This window comes from Ammodytes marinus (assembly GCF_949987685.1).
Source record: "Ammodytes marinus genome assembly, chromosome: 4".
In the NCBI taxonomy this organism is placed as follows: Eukaryota; Metazoa; Chordata; class Actinopteri; order Uranoscopiformes; family Ammodytidae; genus Ammodytes; species Ammodytes marinus.
This window is the reverse complement of record NC_137233.1, coordinates 22,873,602-22,879,609: the sequence shown is the minus strand read 5'-3', so window position 1 is coordinate 22,879,609 and position 6,008 is coordinate 22,873,602.

Genomic DNA, 6,008 nt, shown 5'->3' with positions numbered 1-6,008 from the left:
TACTATGAATTGATTGAATAAACTGTGTAATCCGAACGCACCCCTGGCTCCATACTACACAAACTGCTAGTGAGGAGACCGGTGTGTTTTATTCAGTGTGGATGACATTATAACTGTCAGTTAGCGCCGTCACGTCAGTCAGCCGGAGCGCCTGTTAAGTGAAGTTTCTTTTTCTTTCTCTCTCTGTTGTGTGAGCTTGCACGTTGCCGCACTAACCACCTATCAATCCACGGTTGAAACGTGCTCTCCCTGAGTTTGTTTGCATCGCCCTTGTGAGTAAGTGCATGGAGTTTCCCGATCTCTATAAATTGTAATTTATGCACGTTATTAAACGGCCGCGATTCGCCGGTTGCATCAGCTGTTTAGCGTGTCATCACGAGCCGAATATTGCTATTGTTCTTTTCCTGGGATCTGTATGCTGCTGTGCATGTTAAAGAAGGAAATAAACAGGATAAATCCTCTCCTCCTCTCATCGTCTCATGCTTTATAGTCTGACGTTTTTGGCTGTTTTAGCCGACACCCCTGAAGTGAATCCAGTGATATTAGCAGATCAGCACGGTACTTCCAGCAGTTTCCTCTACTACTTTTGTTGAGAACAAAATAGGCCTACTTGAAGTGCAGGATAGGCCTAAACCTCTGGCTGTCTGTTGATGTGCAATAAATATTGAAGGTTATGTAGCCTACAAGTAGGCCTACCTGTCTGTTCTACTCATTTCAACTGACTTGTGAAAACTGCTCAGAAAAATCCAAATTGACAACTTTTTTTTTTTTTTTTTTACACTAGGCTAACGCAAATAGTTACTTTCCCTGGTAACTAATTACTTCTATTGTAAAGTAATTCAGTTACTAACTCAGTTACTTTTTGGAACAAGTAGTGAGTAACTATAACTAATTACTTTTTCAAAGTAACGTTCCCAACACTGCTCATAACACACACATATATAATGCATTTGGCCTGCCTGAGGCTTTATGTGAGCATTTTTCTGTAATGGTTCACGATTGAATTAAAACGATCAATCTTAAACTGGAGGCTCTCTGTGTACAGTATAGGCTGGAATACACACGGGTGTAAACATACACAATGCCCATGCACTTGCAGAGCTCAGACAGGTACAAAAGGTACCTACACTTCACTGACTCTTTTATTGGATTTGGTAAATTAGAGGAAACATTGAAAGTAGGATTAATAAAGATTATGTGTTCTGACTGTTCTTAAGGAAATTAGAATTTCATTCCACTGTGCTTTTAGATTGTAATCCTTCTTTGAGTTGCAGCACAAATAAAGGAAAAAGAAAGAGTTAAGGCAAGCATCACATTAACTAACACATACTGATACAATATCATTGTTCCATTTTCTAGGCTTCTCTCCAAAAAGGCAAGCGTTAGAAATGAAACTTCTCTTTGATTTCACACCAAAGCCTCAGACGACAACAGCTCTGCAGCAGTCCAACCCGGCAGTTTCCATCCCATCCAAGAACTTCCTAGACATTTTTAACAACAACAGTGGCATGATGCCCCGGCCATAAGGCCTCTTCATGCTGTTGAGTTTCATTTGCTCTCTCAAAATAAAAGGAGAATTTAAATGAACAAAAGGGTGGCTTTCCAGATTATACTTATGAAGTACAATGAGGAGGCCTGTGATTCTTTTTGTTTACCTTTCTGTGAGTCAGGTCGATTTCATACACATGAGTTTGCCTTCACACAACAACATTAAACCTTCCACTGCAGTATCCTGTTTTTTGCTGACTCACTTCTTTTTAGTTGAATATGTTATGGCAGTTAGTCACAGGGCCGAGACAGCAGATCTGTACTCAGTCCTATTAAAACACTCGCTTCATGATGGATATCATTGACCCGACTCAAATTGAAAAAATTGAAAAAATCCCACATTTATACATCTGGCCTTCTTTTCTCTTATGCATGTTTTGTGTACATTGAAGCACCTTTTGATCTTTTACAAAACATATTTTGAAGTAGTTATTTTGAAGGGCAGCCTTTGCACTGCCCCCCACTCCCTGTAGATTGAGGCTATTTCATTAGCAAAGAGACATCACATAGAATGAATCTAAACCCTGCCCATACCCAAATCTTCATCTCGCATGCATTGCCTTTGAGCAATGTTTTCATCATAGCGCATTGGGTTTCAGTTGTGCTGGACTTCAGACAAAAAACCCTCCAGCGCTGCCCTGTTTTAAACATCAGGCTGCCGGGTGCCTCAGCCCCCCTCCCTCTGTCAAAGGCATTTTCATGCTCTGAACTTCCTATTTTCAGTTCAGTGAAAGCATGATATGAGAAGCCTCCTCTCCCCGGTGGATAATAGAGCTGTTCAAACTGAATAAGAAGGGGAGAATAAAAGATGGCGCCAGCATGCAATGCACAGAGATACAGCCTAAACTAATGAGAGCATTAGACACAATCTACTTTACTTTACACATGGGGGGAAAAACACAAGAGGCTGTGGGAGAATATGACGAAATAGTGCTGGAATGAACAGTTGCCCAGATATTTCAGTTTGGCCAGTATACAGTAGATAAACTGTATATATCTGGGTAACTGTTGAGTTGATTTACTTAAAATATTGTACAGATGTAGGCAGCTCTCAGAAGATGAATCCTAATGACTGTGTTGACCCCCTGACTTTGTATCTTGCGCCACTACCAGTTCAGAGTTTTCATTTATCCACTGAAATTTCTCAACATCTCAGGGTCTGAAGGGGTTAAAGGTGCTACGAGGAACTTTCAAATAGTTCTGAAACAGTCATATTTTTCCTCTGATGATCATAAATAGCATGTAACAGCAAACAAGACCATAAGTGCAAAGAATGCTATTTTTATATAGTTTTTCCTTAATGCCTTTGTCATGAGTACGTTCACCCAGGAATTACAGCAGTAAAGTAGTAAAAACACTACCGCCTTTGTTCAAAGGGAGTGCAAGAATGAACACAAACTGAAAGTTCATCAGAGCACCTTTAATGGATCCACCAAAACTTTTGTCAGAGACTCAACAATTGGTCAGATGTACGTCACTTGGTAGCCTATAGACATTCAAGGTGCCCAGGGAAAGAATTCACTTCATATTTTGTTTGTACACACCTGTAGTCTTCATTAACAGTCTTTTGAATAACATGTTTAAAACCTGCAAAACACATTTAAGCCACACATATCAAACTACTGGAGCTCAAAAAGCACTGACATCTTGGGTTTCTATATTTACCCCTTCCTTGGCTATCACAGCTGAGACCGCTGGAAGCAGATTGAGGAAGTGGATGAGATTAGAGTCAGTGGTGGCTGTCGCTGCAGGTGATGACTTGATGGAACCCAAGAGTATGACATAAAGACAAAGAGGGAGTGTGCAGTAACTCTGGTGTGGAGGCAAAGAACTATCAGGAGTGGATCTCTTACAGCAAGCAGGTGATCTGGAATCACTTACAGTGTACCTATGTGCTCCTTCTCTTGCATGAAGACAGGCATCAGGGACAATGTAATATCATCTGGACATCCAGCTGTGTTAATAACCTACATGATGTGTCGGCACCCTCAACACACACACTATAGGAAACAAGGACTCAGAGCGGATGTCATTAAAATGTAGGAGACATTATTGTACAGTGAGTCTAATGCTGTGTCTTAACAAGACAAGTATGTAATAGCAGATGTGATACAAACATTTCATGAATGTGAGCCAGCGCATAGAGTACATGTTGGGTGATGTGTTACACTGTCTACCGTAGCCTGAGGACGCCTTCTTCTGCGGCTCAGCTACAGTGAGACACAATTTTCTATCCAGTTCTTCTTGCCACATAAAAATACTTAGATCCCACAATGGGGACGGATTTCACCGCATCGTACCATTGTTTGCTTAACATTGTTATCAACTCTGTCTTCTCCTCTGATTTTCATAAATTGTCTCTCTTTTGTGCGATCAATTTCAGTCAGCACTCTGAAGGGACTTTCAATTAAAGTGAGCTTGACATTAAAGCCGAGTCTGTTTTTATTTATCCCTTCTGTTAGATGATGATATTTCATATAATGTCGATTGAATGCGCGGCAATTACAGTTTTTTGTCCACTGAAGCAGCACAGAGGAACCGAAAGCTAATGAGATTGGCAGAGCTAAAGGGCCTCTGTGTTTCTCTGTGAGGAGAGGCTTAAGCAACCGCAGCACCTCATGTAATCAAGAGACCTGTGAGCCCAAGAGGACACAATGCTACTGGCTTAGCATCAGGATTGGGTTATAGCTACAAAGAGAAGCCCAGTTGATCATCTGACTAACAAGAAAATGTACATGCCGGTTTTATAGCTGCCAGTCCTGATATCAAATATAGCCGTTGTTTTCAAACATTACAACACCTTCAAATATAAAGAATTGCACCATGCAGCCAGCCAGTTAACCTTTTTATGAATATTGCATCTCAAGTTATTATTATAATTGTACAATATAGGTTTTTGTCTGTAGGTCTGTTGAACATTAGACGATCACTGGCGCAATGGGCGTGCATTTCTTAAACAAAACATTGTGAAGAAAATAAAAAACAATCACACTGGAAGTACTAACCTCAACCGTTTAAAATATAGCTTTACATTTTTTATCAAAGCATTTTCAGATTTGTGATTGTTCAAAGGGAAGTAAAAGATGCACCAGACATAGTACATCTCATGAGCAGTTTGTGTTAAGTATGGAAGTGTGTGCATATGTCACCATTGTCAGGTAGACTCAACCAGGTTTCAGCAGAGGTAAGGTGTCTCAGGTTGCAGTTGATGAGTATGAACTCTTGCATTACACCAGGGATGAACCTGCCTTTATCATACATTGATTCTTTGAGCTGTATCTGTAATGAGGGCAAAAAAAATGCGCTCTGACCTCCTTGTGTTGCGAGTCATCACACTCACACGAACACTCTGCCAAAATGCCATTAAGATACAGGGGTTTTGACGGCAGATGTCTTGAGCTAAATTTAGAAGAAGAGGCTGTATATCCATTGCAAATAGGAAAGGACACAAATAGTTCACAGAGCAGTGGAGTGTGGATTCACGCCGTAATGCACCCATGCATTTGTGCATTCAGGCATGACCTCGTGTCTGTACACTCACACACTTCCTTACCTCAGGATGCATCGCCTGTAGCGGTTTTTATTATAACAAACATGCATTTTGTTCTCACACACTGTCTCTCTCTCTGGGGAAACCACTTATGAGCACCTGAACAGTTACTGTATATAGTGTGTGTAGGCAGTCAAAGCCACACTGAAGCACCCTCAGTCAGCCATATTGCAGGTCAGGCCATGCAGGGTGGACTTCATTACTAAACCATAGATAATATATAAAATGGATGTAGCATCCGGACTGATCTCAGTTATTCCAACTGCATACAATCGTCCTGGCCTATGCGCGTCGCCATCTTGTCAGAGTTTGACTCATTTCCTCTTACCAAAAAAGGGCATTGATGTGACGTTGGGGGGAGGGAGATATGGCCATCTAGCTGACGTATACCTCCGAGGCGAAGTGAGGGCCAGCAGCTAGCTGTCACTCAAGAGGCCGCACCCCTAATTATTCATACATTTTAACCTCCAATAGAATAAAAACTAGCCTGGTCCAAAATAAGTCACCCCCCTCAGTGTTGTCATGGAAATATGACCTAAACATACAGACTAGAATGTTGTTTTGGTCCAGGTTTAATAATGCTGTGAAAACAGCCTATTTAACATGGGAGTCAATGAGAAATTGCTCTGTTTTGGTACCTGCCCTTAAAGGCCAGGACACACCGGTCCGACTACCGACCGTCGCCCAAAAATGGAGTCTGCCGTTTCAGGCAGCTCCAGTTTCCCCGTCGCGGCCAAAAAAGTGCCAAGAACACACCGAGCCGACTACTGACTTTCCGTATGCGCTGCGCTTGCGCGGGACGTAATGTCTCCATAACAGCAGGCGGCGCTAATCTGTATTTTGGCCCCAAAAAATACAGAAGCCGGAAATGATGGGACAGCTCTCTAGACCATAAACATAGATATAAATA